This window comes from Panicum virgatum, chromosome 5K (genome assembly GCF_016808335.1).
Source record: "Panicum virgatum strain AP13 chromosome 5K, P.virgatum_v5, whole genome shotgun sequence".
In the NCBI taxonomy this organism is placed as follows: domain Eukaryota; kingdom Viridiplantae; phylum Streptophyta; class Magnoliopsida; order Poales; family Poaceae; genus Panicum; species Panicum virgatum.
The window spans coordinates 14,383,998-14,407,110 of NC_053140.1; the positions used below are offsets into that span (position 1 = coordinate 14,383,998).

At 46.2% G+C, this 23,113-nt stretch overlaps 1 pseudogene across 1 annotated transcript; it reads right to left on the reverse strand.

Annotated features, from left to right (window-relative positions):
• Positions 1-4,626: 4,626 nt before the first annotated feature.
• Positions 4,627-22,466, reverse strand: LOC120709714 (annotated as a pseudogene). The gene is made up of 11 exons (XR_005689778.1): positions 21,859-22,466; positions 13,276-13,859; positions 11,035-11,171; positions 10,874-10,936; positions 10,402-10,491; positions 9,852-10,017; positions 8,245-8,431; positions 7,146-7,984; positions 5,849-6,418; positions 5,694-5,759; positions 4,627-5,541 (listed from the first exon to the last, which is right to left on the reverse strand). The product of XR_005689778.1 is annotated as an uncharacterized LOC120709714 (transcript).
• Positions 22,467-23,113: the final 647 nt, after the last annotated feature.

The window sequence follows — 23,113 nt, forward strand, 5'->3', positions numbered from 1 at the left end:
GCTGCAGCAGCTGGCACTGTGGAAGCAGCATTTGCATCGCCAGCTGCCGGTGTTGGGCTCCTTGTGCAAGAAAGGAAATGGCGTCTGTGCTGCTGGCCTGCTGCCAGCCTTTTGTTTCCATTTCTGTGCTTGGGCAATTGGAGCAAGAAGTTTGTGAGGTGGTTCATTTGGATTTCTTCAAAAAAAAAACAGAGAGAGGTGGTTCATTTGGTAATTGGTGGTATCAGGTGATGGATGATGGGGGAGGAGAGAGGTAGCAAGAAGGGCAGACAGTCAATGAGCATATCAAGAGGAGATCTGCTTTTATTGAGTGGTTATAAATGTTTCCAGATTTAATGGGCTCCTGCACAAGTTGAGGCACTTTCTGTGGAAAGGAAATTACAAAAAAAATGGATGTTAACTGTGAGGTAATATCTGGTTAGATGGTTTGGATTTTTTTTTTGATGAAATAGATGGTTTGGATTTTGGAAATGGTTAAAAATGAATGGATGACAGCCCAAGGTACATTAACATTAACCTCGGGGTGTTTTTTCTTCAAACTTTGTTTCAGTTTAGACACTGTTTCAGTGCAAGTATTTTTAAGTATTGGAAAAAATACTATGATCATGCAAAATAATTTTGTATGGAAAAGCTATGGGTGCTTGTATGAAATGCAGCTTGTGATCTTTTTAAAAGGGGAATGTATCATGTGCAAACCAACATCGCCGTCCAAACTAAGAAAACTTCAATCTGAGTCATTGGATTAACATCCAAAAGATATGGGGGATTGGGTAATTTTACAATTTGGACCCGCCCTTGAATTGGGTAATCACACTTTTGCAAATCCCCCTGCCACCTCTCTGCGCCCCTCCCCTTGGATGTTGATCTGATGGCCCAGATTGAAATTTCCATAGTTTGCACGGAGAGATTGGTTTGCACCTGATATGTTCCCTTTTAAAAGATGCTTTTGCTAAATATATTTTCAATCCAAATAAACCATTAGTGTTTGGCTAATTTGGGAACAAATTTGTAGTAATTTGAGAATTCATTATGCCAATTTTGGCACAAGATGGAAAGTACCAAACTAGTTATGATGTGGACAGCTATGAAATATCAACATGAGAGCTTCTTGTAAGGGAAGATAATCAATGTGTGCAAGTTAATGTCTAGCGCTTTTTCAGGAGACTATTTGTGCGACAACAAAGTGTTGAGTGTTGACTATTAAACAACTTAAGATGAGAAAAAAAGTTCCAAAGCTATTGAAAAATGTTTGAAATTAATTGTCTGCAAAAAAGAGCTTAACTAAGCCCCTAGTATTTTTAAAGTGGTTGTTCTACCGCAAAGAGAGTTCTATTGTCATTTTCACATTACCAATCTACCTTATGTAATAGCGATGTGTTGGGGTTGGCAGTACTACATGATATAGATAATATTTGAATGCAAGCATTTGCTTACATATAAATAGGACCATGCAGTTATCATCTAGTGATCCTTGAATAAATTAGAGTAAAATGCACTGGGGGTCCTTAAACTAGTTGACCTGTTCTGTTTAGGTCCATGAACTTCGAAAATGCATTTATAGGTCCACAATCTATTCAAGTGTGTCACTTGAGGTCCAAAACACCTCTGACCAGTGTTGACCGCCTACGTGGACCGCCACGTCCGATCCAACGTGGCTGCTGGCCGCCACGCGTGCCTCGCCGGCTCCCGCGCACGCAATCCTGCTGCATTGCTCGCCGCTCCGCCCTCCCCCCTCTCTCTTTCTCTCTCTCTCTCTCCCCGTTCTCCCCCTGCACCGCACCTCCGCCTCCCATTTCTAGCCGGCGCTGCCCCCTCTCTCCCCCCTGCGCCGCCGGCAAGGCGAGCCGCGGCGGAGGGGCCGGAGCCCCGGCGAGGCGAGGCTGGCGGCGGAGGGGCCCTCCTGCCCGACGCCCGGCGACCACGTCCTCCTCTACCTCACCTGCGAGGAGCTACGGCGGGCGAGCAAGGCCATGGCGGATCTGCGGGTGGCTGAGGTTGGCCGGCCATGGCGGATCTGCGCGCGGCGGAGCTCGGCCGGCCATGGCGGATCGGCGCACTGTCGGATCCGGCTCCCCCTCTCCGGCCGGCGTGCTGCGGCGGCGGCGGGCCGACGCGCGGCAGGTCGGAGCGGCGGGCCGACGCGCGGCAGGTCGGAGCGGCGGAGCGGGCCAGGATGGCGCTCGGTCGGCCGCGGCGGGGCAATGTCGCAGGCGGCGGCGGGGAGCTCCCTGGGTGCGGCGAGCGGCCGGGGCAGGCGAGCGGGGCCGGCGCGACGCGGAGCAGTTGGGAGCAAGCGAGCGGCGGTAGCGGGATTGCGCGCGCGGGAGCCGGCGAGGCACGCGTGGCGGCCAGCGGCCACGTTGGATCGGACGTGGCGGTCCACGTAGGCGGTCAATACTGGTCAGAGGTGTTTTGGACCTTAAGTGACACACTTGAATAGATTGTAGACCTATAAATGCATTTTTGAAGTTCATGGACCTAAACAGAACATTTCAACTAGTTTAAGGACCCCCAATGCATTTTACTCAATAAATTATGCAAAGCGAAGTAGTACTCACCAAAAAAGAGTAATACCTTTTGCCCGCTTCGACAAGATTGTCTTTGGTGGGATATAGTCAATAGCATGCGCAGGTTGGATTTTACACCAAAAATTTATGCAATTCTGTCAATATAACCATTAACCTTGACAGAGAGTTGCTAGAGATAAAAATGTGTGATACATTGATGTGTATATATATAAATATTGGTGTGCGCATATGAAGGTGACAAATGGACAAGGAAGGAGGTGCCATGTTTTAGAGTTATTATTATTATAAGAATAAGTATTATAACATACTGCAAGAAAGCTAAATGCTGAGATAGAGGAGAGAGAGAAAAAATGAGTTGCAAGTTTGCAGTCGGCTTCGACACAAGAATCAAGAAATCTTGTGAGAGAGACAAGTGAGCCCTACATTAATAATAAAGGGCTAACTACTATACGAGTGGGCTAAGAGGCAGACTGCAAGAATCCTTACAGCCAACAACCACCTTGCTCTAAGATGAAGATACAATAGCGCATTGTAGGCTTTGTGGCTAGCTGTATATATAAAGAAATATGATGGGGGGATGACGATACCTAAAATGTGTTTTAGGACTATAGGCATACACTTTAAATATAAGGTCAATCTCAATGGGAGTGTCAAGATATTATTATAAATATTAAATTTGCTGACATCATAGAAGAGAGTGTAGGTGAAGTGTTATAGATTATGAGAGGAGTGTCATCACCATAGCATTTTTCCGGCTCAGTTATCTAGTTCACAAATTTGGTAACTGTGTGATGACACTCTACGCTGAGACTAGCATAAGGCCAGTCTCAATAGAGGTTTCATGGAGAGTTTCATGACATTAAATATCATCAATTTTGCTGATATGACAAGGAGAGAGAATGATGAGGTTTTATAGTATGTGAGGTCAAGAGGAAAATTTCATCACCATAAAAATCATATGGCACAATTTCTCATGAAATTTCTATTGAAACTGCCTAAGTACCAATGTGCTAGGTAAATGAGCAAGGTACTTCTGCTAAATGCAGGACTGGTGAGAGCTGTACCCGTGTACCTGCCCCCATTGAAATCAAGAACTAGGTCATCTAATGCCTTTCTTCAGTCTAATACCTATTATGACCGAAGAAAAACACAGCAAGTAGATGACCTTGATTTGAGGAGAGTGTGTCACTTCAATGTGTCCAACAACCATCAAATTTCACATGAAGAGAAAGTAGTTCGGCATAATAAATACTAGGCCATACTGACTCTGTTCGGCAGCTCCAGCAGCCTCCTGTTCAACATTATTTTTCTCTCACACCGCTCCAGCACTAGCTTACAGCCACTAGCCAGCCAACAGTATTTTTCTCTCACACCACTCCAGCCACCAGCTCTAGCCCAGCGAACAGAATGACTATCTGTTGGATAAGCTACATGAACAACATGAATTCAGTTGGATAAGGGCCTTGTTTGGATGGTGGGGTAAAAAAGTAAAAAGAGTAAATTTGCCCTACATTTATCCCTAAAAATCCAAATATATAGGTAAATATGTCTCTTTACCCCATTTACACCTTTTTTACCCCTTTACCCTTTGGAGGGTGTCAAATTGGAGTAAAACTAGGTCAATGAGACACATTAATTGCTATTTCCAACCACTTTTACCCCTCATTTTACCCCTACATCCAAACATCCCATAGAGTAAATTAGTTAAGAGCAAATGTGAGGTGTAAAACATTTACCTTGAGGCATATCTGTACCCCTAAAATCCAAACAGGGCTAGGTCCTGTTTGGTTTGTACTTTGTGCTATGCTAGGAACTGTAGCAACTTTGACTATTAAATAGAGGTATTAAATAAAGGCAGTTTGTAAAACTAACTTCAAAACCACTACGCTAGAAACCATGAAGGATCTAATGAGATCTTTGACCGCACGATTAGAGAATGGTTACTGTAGCATCACTGTAGCCAATCATTGATTAATTACCGTCATTAGATTCATCGCGAAAAATTATATCTATTCCTACAAAAATTTTGCAAATAAACTTCATTTAATACTTCATGCATGTAAAAAAAATTCGTGCTAGAAACTAGCACATACAAACCAAACAAGTAGTACTGTATAGCAGAGGTTTTTTTAAGTTAAAGATAAAGTTATATTGCTAACAGTAAGCTGTTACTCACTAATTCTGGCTAGAATGTGATGTAAGAATACACACGAGCTGAATTTTCTTTTTCTTTTTTTGAAATACTCGAGCTGAATTTTCTGAAGATCAGCCTTTTTAGATGGTCTCCAATCGTACCCTCTAAAATCCACCCTTAAAAGGAATATTCTCCTTCCTCTAAACAGATTCCGCACTCCATATCAAAATCCTCCCCAACAATACACTCCATACCGCACCCGCTATACCCCACCATCCAATATTTTATATTTCTCTCTCCAACTAACTCCAATTACCACGTATTTTAATATTATCTAGACCTCCCACTTCAACCAACTGCCTCGGTGCTATGATGGCTCCGCGTGCGCAAAAGAGGCACGGCCGTTGGTGTGGGCCCATGCACGCCGGTACGCCCTCCACACGCAGACCCCGACCTCCAATTTGGAGTGCACGGTGGGGGGCGCCGTTGGAGCGCGTAGCGGACGGATCCGCCCCTATGTCAGGGTGGGGGGTCAGTGTTACGGGCGCCTGGGTCGCTGCCTCGCTTGGGACGCCCCAATTGCACAGCGCCTGGGTCCACGCGGATGGGATCGTGCTACGGCCCAGGGCCCACAGCACAGTTCTTTTCCTCCAAGCGATCAACGGTTCTATTTTGTCTTGACCTTTTCGAATTTTGAACTCCTCCACCTCGCTATCAACCGGCACACTCCGGCAGCGGAGCCAAAGCGGCCGGCGGCGGCTACGTGGCGACGGCCGTCCAGTAGCTGGTCATGCAGGCGCTGGCCGGCGTGCCGATGATCCGGGCCCACTCCCACCCGCCGCACCCCTCCGCGGAGGGCGGCCGCCGCAGCTCCGCCAGCTGCACGCCGCAGAACACAGGTAATTAGACAAGCCGCGCTCAGCAATAGTTCGCTCCGTGCAATCCATCGCCAATTCGACGCAGTGGAAATCCGTGAGGCGTCGCAGGACAACCATGAATCAATCGCGTGAGGTTGCTTGCTTGGTGCTTACCCGGCCGTCTCGCAGCTCGAAGACCACCGCATCCCCCGAGAACGGCACCGGCCGCACGGCCGCCACCTGTTCGCCCAAATGCCACAGCGCCATCAGCACACCAGGCGACGCGGTTTGGTTCCTGACATGAAATTTTCTGCTTAATTTGTGCAAACCTTCCCGTCGCAGCTCCCGCTGAAGCCGTCCGCGTGATGCGCGCCCGCGCCCGCGCCTGGCGTGGCGCAGGTGTGGTCGTCCGCGGCGGCCGGCTCCGGCGGCGGGTGGCCGTGGCTCGTCCACCTCCACGTCCGCCCCTCCATGTGCCGCCGGTACACGTGCCCGTCGGAGCCGACCACGAACAGCTGCGAGCCGTCGAAGCACGGGCCCGGGGCGCCGACGAGGGTCACGTCCCGGTGCGGGGTCCCGTGCTCCACCCACTCCCACCCGTCCTGCGGGCTGAAGTGGTACTCCACCAGGCCCCCGTGCTCGGACACCATGAACAGGGAGCCGGCCAAGGACATGGGCGATGGTCGCATGGCTGTCCCTGGGGATCGCGAGAGGATCAGGTGAGGTGATTGGTAGTGCCTGTGCCATAGCTCTGTGATCCTGTTGTACTGGTACAGGCGGCCATTGCGCCCTACCACGAAGATGATGTTTCTTCTGAAGACCTCCTGGTCCACTATGAATGCAACCTTGGTGTCAGGAGGGCTGTGGCAGTCCTTCCACTTGAATTTCCGCAATGCAACCTGCACATGCGTCTGAATATGAGGTAACGTGTTGGTAATTGTTTTATGTTAAATGGATATTGTTGAAGAGTACGAACTAGTGACATAATTAGTACGAAAGAGGATTGTGTGGAAAATTAATATGATAGTGACTTCACTTCTTTTCTCATTGTCGTTGCGACTAAAAAAATGATGGTAAACGAAAATAGTAAATGGAGGTAATAAGGCACATATACCATCGGCTCATTCTCTATCCATCCTGTGATTTCTCCCTGTACAATTGTTCTTTTCAGTTGCAATTTACTAATGATGGCATATATGCACTTGCTTTTGAAATGTAAAATGTTCAATAAATTATCATGTTTTTATAAGAGAAGCTCAATCTCTCTAGTTCTTATCTGACCCACTGGACCTATAAGAAATCTGAGTTACAATGTTTAAACTTCTATTACTGCCTGAATTTGTATTCTTAGCTATTCCCTTGCCTGCATCTACTAATAGATCATGGAAAGAGTGGATGGATGACACAGGATCAACTTGTGAATAGAAGGCCCAACTTTCAGAATGAAGTCAATGATAGTTTTAAGATTGTCTATGGTGTGTCTGGCTTGAAAAATTAAACTCTAGTACGAGAGTAATTTTATTTGATGTTCATGTTATTGACATATCTTGAGTTCTTTGTTTGTCTCTATTTGAGAAATTTTGCCTTTGAATTCTTTTGTGTGCTATGGATTATTGGGTGACATACCGTGAACTGTAGCAGCCTGCCTCGCTTGTTAACAAAAAAGAGCGTGTCATCTGTTGTCATTCTGCGCAATAGACCAGGGATGCCATCCCATGGAGGCCCACTTGCAACGTGCCTTCCCTTCTTCATTGCTGTGCAGTTAATCCACAACAGTTCATCTCCATTTCTTTCTCTAATATGTAAGTTCCCATGCACGTCAACAAGATACAAGCTGCCATTGTAGCTTCCTAGTGTACCTTTCATGGCCGTAGTGTGCTCATGTCTTAACCACAACCAAATACCATTGCTGTTTAGATATTCAAATGTCAAGCCGTTGTCAGTTATAAGAAAAAGTGATCTGTCTGCATGCATGACCCGCATGTGGAAGTTACGATCAATGCTTCTTGATAGAAAGTTGTACGGTTCAGTTTCATCACTCTGCTGTCTGTTAACATCTAAGTAGTGCTGCTTCTCTTCTACTTTGCGCCTCCTGGAAGGTTGGGTATTGCTCAAGTCATTTGGTTCAGTGTCTGTAGCTACACTCTTTGCTCCAGTAATACAATTGGTAGGACCATGCTCTTCGGTGCAATATTCTGCATTCCAACCTTCTGTTTCTGGTGCATCGAGGATGGACCACTCATACTTGTTTGATAGTTTCTTTCTTACGATATTTTGCTGACTTGGACCAAAATCAGCACCTCCAATCCCAGAAAAATGTAGCTCCCCAAGCCTACCATCATCTAGTGGGAATATCATTCAGCCAACTTGAACCTGTACACCTCGGACATTTCTTGCAACCTTTGCATGCTCAGGGGACATGTGATTCAGCCATTGCCCTCTTATCTTATTGCTTTGAGCCCCACCTTATCCAGTAAAAAAAAACATGTCAATATACTCCTATATGCAAGAATTTGACTGGTTTGTTTCGAATATACGAATGTTCAATCTAAATAAAGCTTCAATCTGTGTGCTTTTGTTCTTCTTAGTGAAAAATAATTACCTGGTTCCTCCTAGAAGGCTAGAACCCTTGGTATTCTCTGGAACACTAATATCATCTTAATTTTTTTTATTTGACTTGCTTGGCATTTGACACAAATAAATGAATGTTTTCAATGAGCAGTACCTGTATATTTTGGAATCTGATACTCGAAGACTTTTCCTGTGGTTGTCGTAAAAAACATAGAAGTTGCGTCATTGAGTTCATCCTGCTGAACTTCTGTAACTGAACTGAGTCTCTGACCCATAGGAGCTCCATGTTTATCCCACTTCCACTTCCTTCTATGCAATCGCCGCTCCACTAAAATGCCATCCTGCCAATCTATAACTATCTTTAACAAATTGAAGTGGGAAACTTGTTCTTGCAACGGAGAAATAGGCATTGGCTATGACTATTAGTAGTTCTTCCTTTCACTTATTAGTAATTAATTTAATGAAGCTTAAATCATTATCGGTGACGACGTTTGTCCGGACATGTGATTGTGACACCACTGACTTTCCTATTAACATAGGCCTACACCAGGGGTCAGCATTGAACCCTTATTTATTTGCTTTAGTGATGGATGAGGTCACAAGGGATATACAAGGTGAGATCCCTTGGTGTATGCTTTTGCTGATGATGTGGTGCTAGTTGACGAGAGTAGGGCAGGGGTTAATAGGAAGTTAGAGCTGTGGATACGCACGTTAGAGTCGAAAGGGTTCAGACTTAGTAGGACCAAGACCGAGTACATGATGTGTGATTTTAGCGCGACTAGGCATGAAGGGGGAGACGTTACTCTAGATGGGCAAGTGGTGGTCCAGAAGGATACTTTTCGGTATTTAGGATCGGTGCTACAAAATGATGACGACATTGATGAAGATGTTAGGCATAGAATTTCAGCTGGCTGGTTGAAATGGCGTCAAGCTTCTGGCATCCTTTGTGACAAAAGGGTGCCACAAAAGCTAAAAGACAAGTTCTATAGGACATCAATTCGCCTGGCGATGTTATACGGTGCTGAATGTTGGCCTACAAAAAGGTGACATGTCCAACAACTGAGTGTAGCAGAGATGCGGATGTTGCGGTGGTTTTGCGGGCACACAAGGAGGGATAGAGTCCGAAACGAAGCTATTCAGGATAGGGTCGGGGTGGCACCAATTGAGGAGAAACTTACTCAACATCGGCTGAGATGGTTTGGACATGTCCAACGGAGACCTCCTGAGGCGCCGGTGCGTAGTGGGGTTCTTGAGCGGGTCGATAATGTAAAGAGGGGTAGAGGTAGACCTAAACTGACTTGGGATGAGTCGGTTAAGAAAGACCTTAAGGATTGGAATATCTCTAAAGAGATAGCTTTGGATAGGAGCACTTGGAGACTAGTTATCAATGTGCTTGAACCATGACCTTTATTTCTTTTGGGTTTCATCTCTAGCCTACCCCAACTTGCTTGGGAAAAAGGCTATGTTGTTGTTGTTGTTAAATCATTATCGGTGTTCAACTGCCTAGTGGATAGTGATGTTCCTACTGGCATTTACTTTCACTGTTCTACTATTGATATCCAACTAAGGATGTGCGGTTCTTTTCCTTTTTCGTACCTTAGCTTCATAAGTCATCTGCCTGGAACTCATAATGTAAGAGTCATCATGTATTACAGATTTTTTTTTTGTGTGTGTGATCAGAGATCATATTGTGAGTGGGCTTCAAACATAGGGTATCTATATTATCTGTGATTCACTATGATAAAACAGATTAGAACATACCTTGGATATCAAGAAAAGGGACACTGAGTTAGACCCTGACAAACCATGCAAAGCACAGCCAGCTGATGAGCTTAATGAAATACGTTCTGCCAGTTCTTCACTCCAGATGTGCTTTTTCCATGATGGCTTCGTTTCTTTGTCAAACTCATATAGGTCTCCAGTGGAACTGCACTGCATTATCCAATCTTAAAATTGGACCAATAATTTGAACAAATATACCTTATAGGTTATGCAAAAGAGACTCTTGACAACCATGCCACTTATTATTGGATAAATAACTTTTTTTTGAAACTGTTGGATAAATAACTTCAGTGAGTATGGTGCGAACTTGTCTAAGATGTTTATCGGTGTCTTCTAGTTTTATGTCTAATGCACCCGCGGATGAAGGGGCCCGCGGATGAAGGGGTGACAAATTTTCTAAGTAGAACTGCTTCAGCCTTGGATCAGGACAGGAGCTGAGGAAAGTGGGACGTTCTAGGACTGCATTCTTTATAAAGTAGACTGAAAAGGAACTTCCCCTCTGCTCCTAAACAACACGTGTTTAGCATACCTTACTGTGAACAAGGTCCCTGGTCGCAAATTTCCAGCATCAGATATATATGATACATCTCCTCCTGGAGGACGCCCATGGTAATTCCACCTGTGCATTAGTAACCTGTTTAGTAGGTCATGATAGTATGCCTAGTGATGAGAAAAATTTAGATTGTTTGATGCCATGAGTTAGTTTTAATTTATACAGCAACTAACAACATTCACTCTAGTATATATGGTCTAAAAAAATATGGACTCTAGTAACTAAGCATTCGGTGTGAATTCCGACCTCCAAATGTAATACCAGGGTTCTTTAGTCAGTAACGAGTATAAATGGAAGTCATTACCATTTATTATACCACGTCGGCTTGTCATTCATATGATTTTTCATGAATTTGGAGTTAGATGCTACAGCCATGCAAGGAGGATGAGGTTCAGTAATACAACAATTAGGGACCCATTCATGATAGAGGCATACAGCTTCATCATACCTTAGAGGCTGAATTTCTGTGACCTCAAGTAGGGACCCATTCATGATAGATAGGAACAGCTTCCTGATTAAAAAACAACTGTCAGTCATTGCATATTAGCTGATTAAAATTCTAATGGTGCACAACTGTACTTAGAGGGAAGCAGTATGGTAGATACTCACCTTCCGTCATCGGATACAATCCCATTTCTTATACGCATAGCTTGACTTTGTGTTTTTAATCCAAGATTTGTGAACTGCTGGTCAGAGTTGAAAGTCATCTCTGTCCAGATAGGCTGGGCATGCTCATTTAGCTGCAGCTGAGAAATGTAGAAACACGAGTTAAATTGCAATTAATGAATTGATTTTGGCATTCAATATCTCTTGGATGTGTACATGATATTGTTGTTGGTGGCCAATCATGTTTTTTGGTGCCTTATGAGGGTTGTACGACCCCAATCTGGACATTTTCTGCCCCTCTGCTACTTTCATTAGTTTCAATTGAGCTCTTAATTCTGTGTTACTTTTGCTTTTGCACAACTTCTTTAAGATTTTATCTGCTCTTGATGACAATAGCTGCTCCTCTTTCGTCAGTATCTCAAGTTTTGATCACATGTACTAAGGCACTCTTGAAAGATAATCAAAACGAACTGGGATGTTGTTTCTTTAAAAAAGTAAAAGGTAATAAACCACTGTTTTATCATAACTCGAACACTTCAAGGGAAAATTTCAAGGATAGCCTATACACTCTGTTACGCGGATACTCCTAGGAGGTGGCGTATCGATACGGATACGCCCCGGATACGCCTTGGATATGTTTCTAGCCGTATCTTGAAAAAATGGATACGTATTTGCTTGGATATGCGTATCCGATACTTTTGGGCCAGATGGGATACAACCCAAAACAGTAATCAGCCCACCCAAATGCTGTTTTGGTAGTAAGAGATGATACAAAATGATGAACTTGCTGCAATAGAACTAGATGAGCAGCAACTGAAGAACCCCTTGTGGAATCAGTTGTGCTTTTAGAGAAGGCTAGTTATAGAGGTAATGTTATATGGACATGTAAGTATTGCACATCTGAGTATAGGGGAAGTTACTCAAGAGTAAAATCTCACTTGCTGAATATCTATGTGATATTTATATATAATTATTAATTATCCTAGCCGTATCCCCGTATCAGTGTTTTTTTGGGAAAGTGCGTATCCGCGTATGTCGGTACCCCAGGACTGAGATACCCCCTCTTGCTGTGTCTAGGCAAGAGCCTTGTGGTTATCCTTGACTACGTCCAAACATCCGAACCCCTGCGGTCCGGAGCCCTGTTCACCCGGTAACGGTCCCGGACCCGTCCCCCGGCTGGGAAAGGTCTGGGAGCACCACGTGTTCCGGAAGAAGCAGGCGCTCAGCCCAAACAGCCGGGGGCTCCGGACCCCCTGTATAGTAACCGGACCCCTCACTAAGGGAAGGAATTGACACCCCGCCCCGAGGTGGTCCGGAGCAGCCACGTGTCTGCAAGCACAGACACGTATATAAGGCCGTTTGGTTTCCATACTAAGGTTCACCTACCACTGCATTTATTGCGGTAGGTGGACGTCCGCATTGATATAGCAGAAGCCGAGGCGACTCTTTGACCAGGGGACACTATTGATCGCATATTACCAAGACGTATAGTGGAACTGTTGGCGCCGCCCACGTCGCGCCTGTCAGTCTGCCATGACAGATGGACATGACGGCTCGGCTTCACCCATTATGATGCCTACATAATAGCCTTAACAGGTCACGCCGCAAGCTACGTTTCCCCAACGGGTATCTTACTGACGGGACAAGAGAAGACCCCCCTGAGTCAGGGGGACAGCAGGGCATGAAAGCATATTGGAGAAAAGATTCACAACTACTGTAGTCATTTAAGTACTCTGCGCAGTATGCTACATAGTCACGTTGGGCCTACTTGTCGGAGTCTCAACGGCCAATGTATCCGCACCTCTTGGTCTATAAAAGGGGGGCGTCTGCTGGAAGAAAACTCGGGCTGGAAAAAAGCCAAGGCCCGGCAGAGGATAGGGTCATACACAACCAAGAACAATACTTCTCCCAGTGGATGTAGGGTATTACGCTCTGGCGGACCGAACCACTCTAGATCTTGTGTTCTTGCGTGCTTGCCTCAGTGCTAGATTAGCCTCACCGCCTAGTACTTCCCCGAGTTCTCCCTCACTAGGGAATAGGCGGGTGCGTTCCGCCACCCGGCTGTGGGTACCCTAAAAATCCCGCGACAGCGTATCCGATACGTATCGTATCCGATACCCGTACTAGTATCCGTGTAACATAGCCTATACATATGACATAGTAATAATAGTGTTAAGGTGACTAAAATCCTAAGTTTGAATAAGCTAGAACTGCTTCTTTATTAGATCATGGGGATCAACTTACCTGGTAAAGGATTCCAGCCTCCGAGAGAGCAAGAATAGTTGTATTCACAATGAAAGTCGCCGTGGCATAGCCAGCTGAAGTAGGGAGTTCATGAGGAGCGATTACCCACATCACCCCATTCCAGAACCTCTCGTAGATCGATCCGCTTTGGCCTGTCACCCATACTGATGACTCCGACATTCTTGTCAAGGAAATTCTTTTCCTTATGGGCAGGACTGGGTCATTTCTGTCGTCTTCGTCTTCTTCATCAAGCCTTGCATCTTCCTCCTCTTGACTATGAACAGGAGAACTGGCAGGTTTTCTTGCGATTGATCCTACCTTTGTGCAGGTACCATTGTTGCAAGACATCAAGTCGAACGGCATGCTTATTTCCACCCAGGTATTACTCTGTTCCTGGTACTCCCAGAACCTGTTTGTCTTCTGCTCGAACCTTGCTTCTTGCCTTGGGCTAGGATGTGGAGTGCGCCATGAATGAGCAGAAACAGTCGACTCCAGGAGAATACAAGCTGCAAAACATGTAAACCACGAGATGAATCTGCAAGATGGACCATCCATGGCCATCTGATGGATCTTTATCCTTGACACTGATGCATGCCAGCGCCCGAGGTTTTCTCTATAGCTGCGCAGTCATCGGAGACGAAGCCTTGGAAGCTGGAAGCTAAGATATTACGGCCTTCTCTCTGGGAGAATGATATATTGGAACTTGGAAGGACCCCCCGTACTTGACTGTCCTGGAGCTTAGAATAGGCAACTGCAAATTCAAATAAACATTTCATTGCTGGTATGTATATCGGTGTAAGCCATCAACTGTCATTTGATGAGGGCCATTAAAGTCCTTTGGATGGTGCCTCGGTGGTTTGCTTTCGTTTTCAATTGCTTTTCGTCTACAACTTTCTCACCCGTCGTTGTTAATCTTTCTCTAAATTAGTGGTCTATTTTTTAGCAGATAGTAGTTGCACCTTCACACCTCCCACACATTTCAGCACCGTTTGAATCGATGCCGATCTTTTACTGAATAGCTTTTATGCGTGCCTATATGGTAGGGGCGAAAGGCCATGAGAATCTTGGATATTTTTATTAGTGGAATCTGATGTTACATTTATCAGATGGAATAAAGTTATATCTTTACATTTAGCTATGCAATAGTCGTTTTCTCCTCCTATTCCTGAAGGTGATGGTTGCTTAAGAGTTCAAATGTCCATACGCAACTTGCCAACGCTAACCTACCACTGATGACCCCATGGCTGCAGGGCACGGAGAAGAACAGGTGAACGGAAATCCATTGCTGATATCAGACTTGCAGAAAAATGTACACGCTGTTTGTCATCGCATGGCATGGCGACTGGAATATCAGGTCTTGCTGATTGATCCTCCCGAAGTCAGCTGAAATCTATGGCCAGCCGTCGGCGTGGGGCTAAGTGCAAAGGTGAGTCCTGCTCTGCGTCACCATTGACCTGCTGTTTGAATTGCTACCAAGAACACTCCCTCCTTCCATTATTGGCGGCCAAGGTTTGTTTATTCATTGGACATTAGTAGAAGTAACCGCTAATCAATTAGCCTCGATCAGCATCTTGTATTTGTCTAGTAAATAGTAATTCGTGTAGAATAACGCCAGTGGCCTCCTCTTCCCTGAAACTTTTATTTTAAAAGGACAGGTGACTCACGATCTTCCAGTTGTTAAATCTGCGATTTCAGCAGGCCACTAATTGCCCTGCCACATGCCCCCCTGCATGTTCCTACTAGCAGTGCTAGGGACACCTCAATCAACACTAGCGGTACTCCAAATTCTGGCCACCGGCTACCAATTGTTGAGTTGCATTGCAAAGCGATAGCCTGCTCCTACCAGTTGTAAGTTTTGATCTGCTCCGCTACCTGTGATCTTTAGTTGCAGACACAGTCACACAGACACTGACCCTGAACTGTCATTTTCGTTTTGCCTGATCTGCTGATCTCCGCAGAGCCGTGACCACTCGTACCGAATCGCTTTGATAACAGTGGAAGAATGTGCTGGAACCGTCAAATTAAAACTCTTAATTAAGCGTAATGGTCGTCATTTGAACACATCGGACGCATTAGGTTAATGGTTTAATTTGACAACCTTTTTCTTAGCCCACGTTCCGATTGAAACAACACCAATAGTCTCACTTGAAGGTGAGCACAGATGGTACAAACACGACACATATTTGAAAATACAACAATATACACAAGATTCTACTATAAATTTTTCAAACCAAGTTTGAATAAATACATAATTTATAAATTTTGCCTACAACTACCACAAGTGTACCCTAGGGAGGTCCCTAACTAAGCGTCTGGGTCCACAACCTCCCATCCCTCTGCGTCCCGGTGGATGAACTTAACGCAGCAGGGACAGAAGTCTACGTTTGAGTGCCCTGAAATAATATTTCAACAAAAGCCCTGAGCAACTAATACTCAGCAAGACTTACCCGACCAGTGGGTATAACCTAGCCCACATATCTAGACATGCAAGACATTTGGCTGATGGTTAATTTGCAAAAAACAGCGACAAAAGTAAATCCTTAATTTCCATATTTTAGCTCCAGATTCTATATAAATTAATCATAATCTAATATTTGCATGACCATCTAGAACAAACATGGTAGAACATTAATTACAATTCAAAATAGAACCAACATATATAATAGACTCCATGTTCCAACTCATATTGCTACGATGTGACTCGGTGATCAATGTGCCCATGTCCGAGAACGACTGATGGCGAATCGATTCAATTTAACCTTACAAGGTGGACCTAACCAACACGGCACGCAAAAGCCCTGTTGGACCACACGCACCAACCATTCCCCTCCCCGCCTCGAACTACAGGACCGCCCCACCATCATATGGTCAGCCGAGCTCAACATGAGACCACCAAAAGTAATACATGCATCTCCATTTCTCTGCGACTACTCGACTACCCCAGGAGGTGAGATGGAGTCCTGTACTTTCGAAACAAGGCAGTACTAGGCTTACCGGTTTCGACTACCTCCTATTCTCGGCATGCGGTTAGTACAGTTCAAACATGATCAGCAGGGCCAACAACGATACGGTCCTTAACCGACACAGGCGGAACTACACCTCTCCCGCCCGGTCTCAAATTCTATTCTTTTCTTTCATTCCAAGACTTTCATTCCAAGATGAGTAACTCATATATGGAATCATAAAATTATCCTATATCTCGCGAGTAACCAAAAGTTACTCGACTTCTACCGAACCCTATCTAGCATAGCATCTCTATCGTCCTATACATACTAGTATAACTCAAGTAAACCTAGGGTTCTTGCAACTAGGATTTCAAACAACTCCTAAACGTAGTGCACAAGTAATAAATACATATATAGGTGTCATGATTTAAATTAATACGACGTGCACCGGGGCTTGCCTTCGGGTTGCTGCTCAGAGCTAGAGTCAGACGGGCCTTAGGCCGGGTTCTCACGCCTCTCCTCCTGGGCTCGATCTGGCTGCTCCTGTGGTGCCGCTATCACCTCATACACGACGTCCTCAACGGCGGATGCTACACGAATGCATATGAAATAATTGAGTGCAGCTCAATGATGCAACTATTATACTTCAACTGGAATGCTCTGCGGACTGTCCGCGCCCAAGTGGCGGACCGTCCGCAGTACAACTCTGCCGACCCACCAGAACCAACTACCTCTCTGGACAAATTTCAATCTATACGGCGGACCGGCCGCTCCAACATAGCGGACTGTCCGCAGTTTAACTCTGCAATACCACCAGAGGCAACGACGCCTCTGGACAAAATTTTAATCTCTACTGCGGACCATCCGGCCCTACTTGGCGGACCGTCCGCAGTTCACTCTGCCAATTCCACCAGAGACGATAACGTCTCTGGACAAAATTCTAGACTATACGGCGGACTGTCCGCTCTCCAATAGCGGACCATCCGCAGTTCAACCCTGCGAACCCCACCAGAGACAACATCGTCTCTGGACAAATTTTGATCTCTACGGCGGACTGTCCGCTCTCCAATAGCGGACCGTCCGCAGTTCAATTCTACGAAAACACCAGAGACAACATCGTCTCTGGACAACTTCTACTTGACCTGCGGATTGTCCGCCCCTCCTAGGCGGACTGTTCGCAGTTCCTATGTTTTGACACCGCGCAACAGGCGACAGCAAGCGCGGCGGCTATTCTCCGGCGCCGCTGGCGCACAACGGAAGGGGAAAAAAGGCCGGGGAGTACAAATAACTCACCACGAATCCATTCCCGGGGTCGGTTCGGGTGGAGGACGACCGGAGAAGCGGATCGACGGTGGAGCAAAGCTCAGAGAGGCTCCAATGGTGACCGGTGGTGGTTGGAGCGATTCCGGCCGGGGAGAAGCCGGGCTGGGGGTTGGGGAAGGTGGAAGAGGTGCTGGGGAAGGTGCTCGCGCGAGGAATCAAGGTTTGGTGGCCGGAGGAGGGAGATCAAAGAAAGGGGGCGACGGTGGAGCGAGCGGACGAGCTCTGCTCGTCTCTGGTCGACGGGAGGAGGAAAGGAAAGAGGTGGAGATGACAGGCGGATCCCAAAACCAGATAAATATCTAGGCGTTACTTTGACGGACCGTCCGCCACTCCCTAGCGGACCATCCTCGAGGGTGTTACAATCGCCACATCCTATGGATTAATAAAGTTGCACACTTTCGGTAGCTTTCTACAGGGGATGAGATAATCGCCTGAAAGACTAATCCTATCCAACACGCCATCATATCCTTTTCCCCCCTACGTGTACTAGTATAACAAGGGTCACCATCTTATCTTATCGACACGAAAGCAGGCGGCCGGCCTTGTGCTGCACAAGTTGCCCTCACCTCATGTCTGGGCGTTACTCTGGCGGACTGTCCGCCGATCCCTAGCGGACCGTCCGCTGTTTTTTTGGGTGTTACAATCCTACCCCCTTAAAGAAATCTTGTCCCGTGATTTAGAGTGAAATTACTAATTGAAATAGGAGCGAAAGGTTAGGTACCTCGATAAGTTTGTAGCAACTCCGGACACTTGGATTGAACAAATTCTTCCGTTTCCCAAGTGGCTTCCCGCTCGGAGTGATTGCTCCATTGCACTTTATAGAAATCACTGGTTTGATTCCGAGTGACCCTGGTCTTGTGATCAACAATTTTGATTGGATACTCCGGATAGACAATATAGGGCTCCAGTTGCAACTTTTCTATGTCAATCACTTTTTCTGGAACACGGAGGCATTTCTGGAGCTGAGAGACATGGAAAATATTATGAACCGTGGATAATTGGGCATGAAGTTCCAGGTGATATGCTACCGGCCCGCACCGCTCAATGATAGGAAAAGGCCCAACATAGCGAGGTGCAAGCTTTCCCTTCACTCCGAATCACTGGACTCCTTTCATTGGAGATACCCGCAAGTAAACATGGTCTCCCACTTGAAATGAGACGGACTGACGTTTCTTGTCCGCATAAATTTTCTATCGGGATTGGGCTATTTTCAAATTCTCCTGTATGAACCGGACTTGTTCTTCTGCCTCACTGACCATCTCAGGGCCGAACACATTTCTTTCCCTGGTTTCTGACCAATTCACTGGAGTTCTGCACCTCCGCCCATATAACGCTTCAAAAGGAGCCATTTTGATGCTTTCCTGATAACTGTTGTTATAAGAGAATTCCGCTAGAGGTAGACATTCATCCCATTTCTTGCTATAAGAGAGCACATAGGCTCTAAGCATATCTTTCAGAATTTGATTGGTTCGCTCAGTTTGACCATCGGTCTGAGGATGATAGGCTGAGCTGCGAATAAGCTGAGTACCCAGAGATGCATGCAACTGTTCCTAGAAACGGGCAACAAACTGTGGGCCTCTGTCGGATATAATGGTTATTGGGATACCATGAAGACTCACAATCCGTGCAATGTATAACTCAGCGTTTTGGTGGGATTTATACCCTATCTTGACGGGAATAAAGTGTGCGGACTTAGTGAGACGATCCACTATAACCCAAATAGAGTCATATCCCTTTGACGTGGGAGGCAAACCAACAATGAAGTCCATACTAATATCCTCCCACTTCCACGAAGGAATATCCAAAGGCTGTAGCATGCCAGCAGGTCTGAGATGACTTGCTTTGACCCTTCGACAGATATCACACTCCAACATATATTTGGCGACCTCACATTTCATCCTGGTCCACCAAAATCGCTGTTTGAGGTCTTGGTACATTTTATTGCTGCCCGAGTGAATTGAGTACCTAGAGAGGTGAGCCTCATCAATAATCTGCTTCCGAAGTTCCAAATCCTTAGGTACTACCAGCCGGTTCTTAAACCATAACACACCATCTCCATCAAGCTGAAAGCATGCCACCCGAGGGTCACCTTCCCTGAGCCTTTGCCTAATCTTTTCCATGCCAATATTATTTCTCTGAGCAGCAATAATTTAATCCCGCAGTGTTGGAGTGAGGGTAATATTGGTAAGTGTACCCTCAACTACCATAGCCAGATTCAACTTCTCCATCTCTTGGCATAGAGTTGCATGCATAGGTGTTGCTGAGATGCAGTTGCAACTTGCCTTTCTGCTCAATGCATCTGCCACAACATTGGCCTTACCCGGGTGATAATGAATTTTCAGATCATAATCTTTAATCAACTCTAACCACCGCCTCTGACGTAAATTGAGCTCACTCCATGTAAAAATATACTTGAGACTCTTGTGGTCTGAGTATATATGAATCGGATTACCCAGAAGATAATGCCGCCAGATTTTCAGTGCATGGACCACTACGGCTAGCTCTAAGTCATGAGTAGCATAATTCTCTTCATGCCGCCTGAGAGCTCTGGAAGCATAAGCAATCACCCGCTGATCTTGTATAAGAACACAGCCGAGGCCCGTACCTAATGCATTACACACAAGCATCAAGGCCAGAGTAATACCTGGCTAAGCCAAAGACAGTAATTGAGAATGCGGCCAAGACTCATACCTGATGCATCACAATAAACATCGAAGGGTCGAGTGATATCTGACTGAACCAGAACAGGGGCCGATGTTAAAAGCTTTCCCAAAGTCTGGAAAGCCTGATCACATTTGTCGTCCCACACAAATTTTACCCCTTTCTTAAGCAATTCTGTCATGGGCCTAGCAATTTTGGAGAAGTCCGGTACAAACCGGCGATAATATCCTGCTAGCCCAAGAAAACTTCAAATTTCCAGAACTGTCTCAGGGGTCTTCCAATCTAGCACATCTCGGATTTTGCTGGGGTCGACAGAAATACCGTCCTCCAAGATGACATGGCCTAGAAATTGTACCTTTTTGAGCCAAAATTCACACTTGCTGAATTTGGCGTATAACTTGTGCTCCATGAGACACTGAAGGACAATGCGAAGATGCTCTGCATGCTCTTCTTCATTCTTGGAAAATATAAGCATGTCGTCGATGAAAACCACAACAAACTTATCCAGCTCGGGCATAAATACTAAGTTCATGAAATACATGAAATGTGCCGGAGCGTTTGTTAACCCGAAGGACATCACCAGATATTCATAAAGTCCATATCTGGTAGAGAAAGCCGTCTTAGGAATATCTTCGGCTCGGATTTTGATCTGATGATAACCCGAGCAGAGATCAATCTTGGAGAATACTTTGGCCCCGAATAGCTGATCAAACAAAATATCAATCCGGGGAAGTGGATATTTATTCTTGATTGTGACGGCATTCAGAAGTCAATAGTCCACACACAACCTGAGACTTTGATCCTTCTTTTTAACAAAAAGTGCTGGACAGCCCCAGGGCGAAGTGCTAGGATGAATATAGCCTTTGTCGAGCAGCTCTTGCAATTGCTTCTTTAATTCCACCAGTTCACTGGGTGGCATCCGATAAGGTCTTCGGGAAATTGGTGCCATTCCCGGTTGCAATTCAATTGCAAATTCAACATTGCAATCCAGTGGCATCCCTGGTAATTCCTTCGGAAAAACATCCGGGTACTCACACACCACTGGTATGTCAGCCAAAGCCTTGCCCTTAGTGTGATTCACAGCGGAGGTGGTTGACTCAAGGTTCTTTAAAGATAAGGTCATAGACCCATGGTCAGATGGTTTTATGTGCACCGAATGTGCATTAGTGTCTAAAAGAACTCCTTGTTCCTTCATCCAGTTCATGCCAAGTATAATATCCACTCTTTGAGTTGGGAGTACTATAAGATGTGCTATAAATCCTTTTCTTTGTAACTGGAGAGGCACTCGCCTGACAATTTGGTTGGTAATTAATTGGCCCCCGGGTGAATGAATATTGTATGGATTTGGCATATTTTCTATTTTCAATCCCAGCCTAATGGCACACTCCTTGCTAATGAATGTATGAGATGCCCCCGAGTCAAACAATATGGTGACGGGACGACCGTTTACAAAAAACGTACCCGCCATCACTGGAGCTCCCTCAGAAATACCCTCGAGGGTGGTGTAGCGCACTTGTACTGGCTTGAAATGAGCCACATTCTGCTTCTGGCTCTGCTGACCGGACTGCTGGCCCTGCTTTGGTGGCATCGGGCAGTTCCGTGCAAAGTGCCCCGGCTGCCCACAGTTGTAACATGGAAACAAATTGGGGCGTACCCCGGCTGCTGCACCCAGACCTTTTGCTCGCTCTGCTGAGGAACAGGAGGCCTGACTACCCCCTGCGGTTGTGGTGGCTGAGGTGGCCGATATCCCCACTGCTGCTGTGGTGGCCTGTACATAGACTGGTGCTGGAAGGGGGCTCGTTGTGGCCCAGACTGCACGAGGCGGAACCTCTGTGGGTTGCTACTAGTGGATCCCGCCGCCGGTGCCTTTCTTTTCTTTTCTGCTTTATGAGCTAGATGGGCATCCTCCTGCACGATAGCCTGTTTCTTCTCATCCGTGTCCACGTGGTACCCAGCGTACCGTGAGAGTGTGTTGATATTCTGGACATATTGCATCACACTGTTGTTGCCCTGCTTTAGGGCCAAGAACTCCGTGAGCTTCCTCCTGATCACTCCTGCTGGAACGTGATGCGCCCTGAATGCTTCCTTAAACTGGGCCCAGGTGAACCGTGTGCCCTCGGGGAACATGGCCATGTGATTGTCCCACCAAGTGCGTGCGGGACCCTTGAGCTGCTGGGCTGCAAATCCTGCCTTGTCCCCACCATTGTACAGGTGCATGGTGAACTTAGACTCGATGGTCCGGAGCCAGCTATCTACTTCCATTGGCTCATCCGCCTTATGGAAGAGCGGTGGCTGGGTGTTCCGAAACTGCTCATACCCAGGGACAGCAGGCTGGTGGTGATGCTCATGCCGCTGCGCTCTGCCTTGCTCAACAATCTCCCGGAGGAGTGCCGTCTGCTCGTCGCGTCCGGTGAGCATGGCCGCAATGGCCTGGGACAAATCAGGAGGGTTTGGGGGGTGCTGCCATTCTGCATTTAACCATGACAAGATTAGGTTCCATCATCCGGGTTAATTAAAACAATCTTGATAGTAACTAATCTTCCAACACATGACACATCGCAGAATGTATAGCTTTTAAAAAATAATCCAGTGTAATGATTTCAGGCGGGGCCAGGCGGTTCGATCGGCTCAACCAGTCGGTCTGACCGGGCTGCCCTAGTCCAGCTGAAAAATGTATGGCCCACCATCCGCGGTACAAGGGTGGACCGTCCGCTTTACAAAAATCCAGCTAACCGGACCGTCCGCTGAACTTCTGCGGACCGTCCGCTTTACAAAATGTCAACTTGTCGGTGCCCTGACCCGGCGGTCCGGACCCAACCAGTGATGATGTTGCGTGTTCCTCGTCCCAGATGTTGATGCAAGAGGCAATACAGTAACACACGGGTTTATCCTGGTTCCGGCCGTGGGGC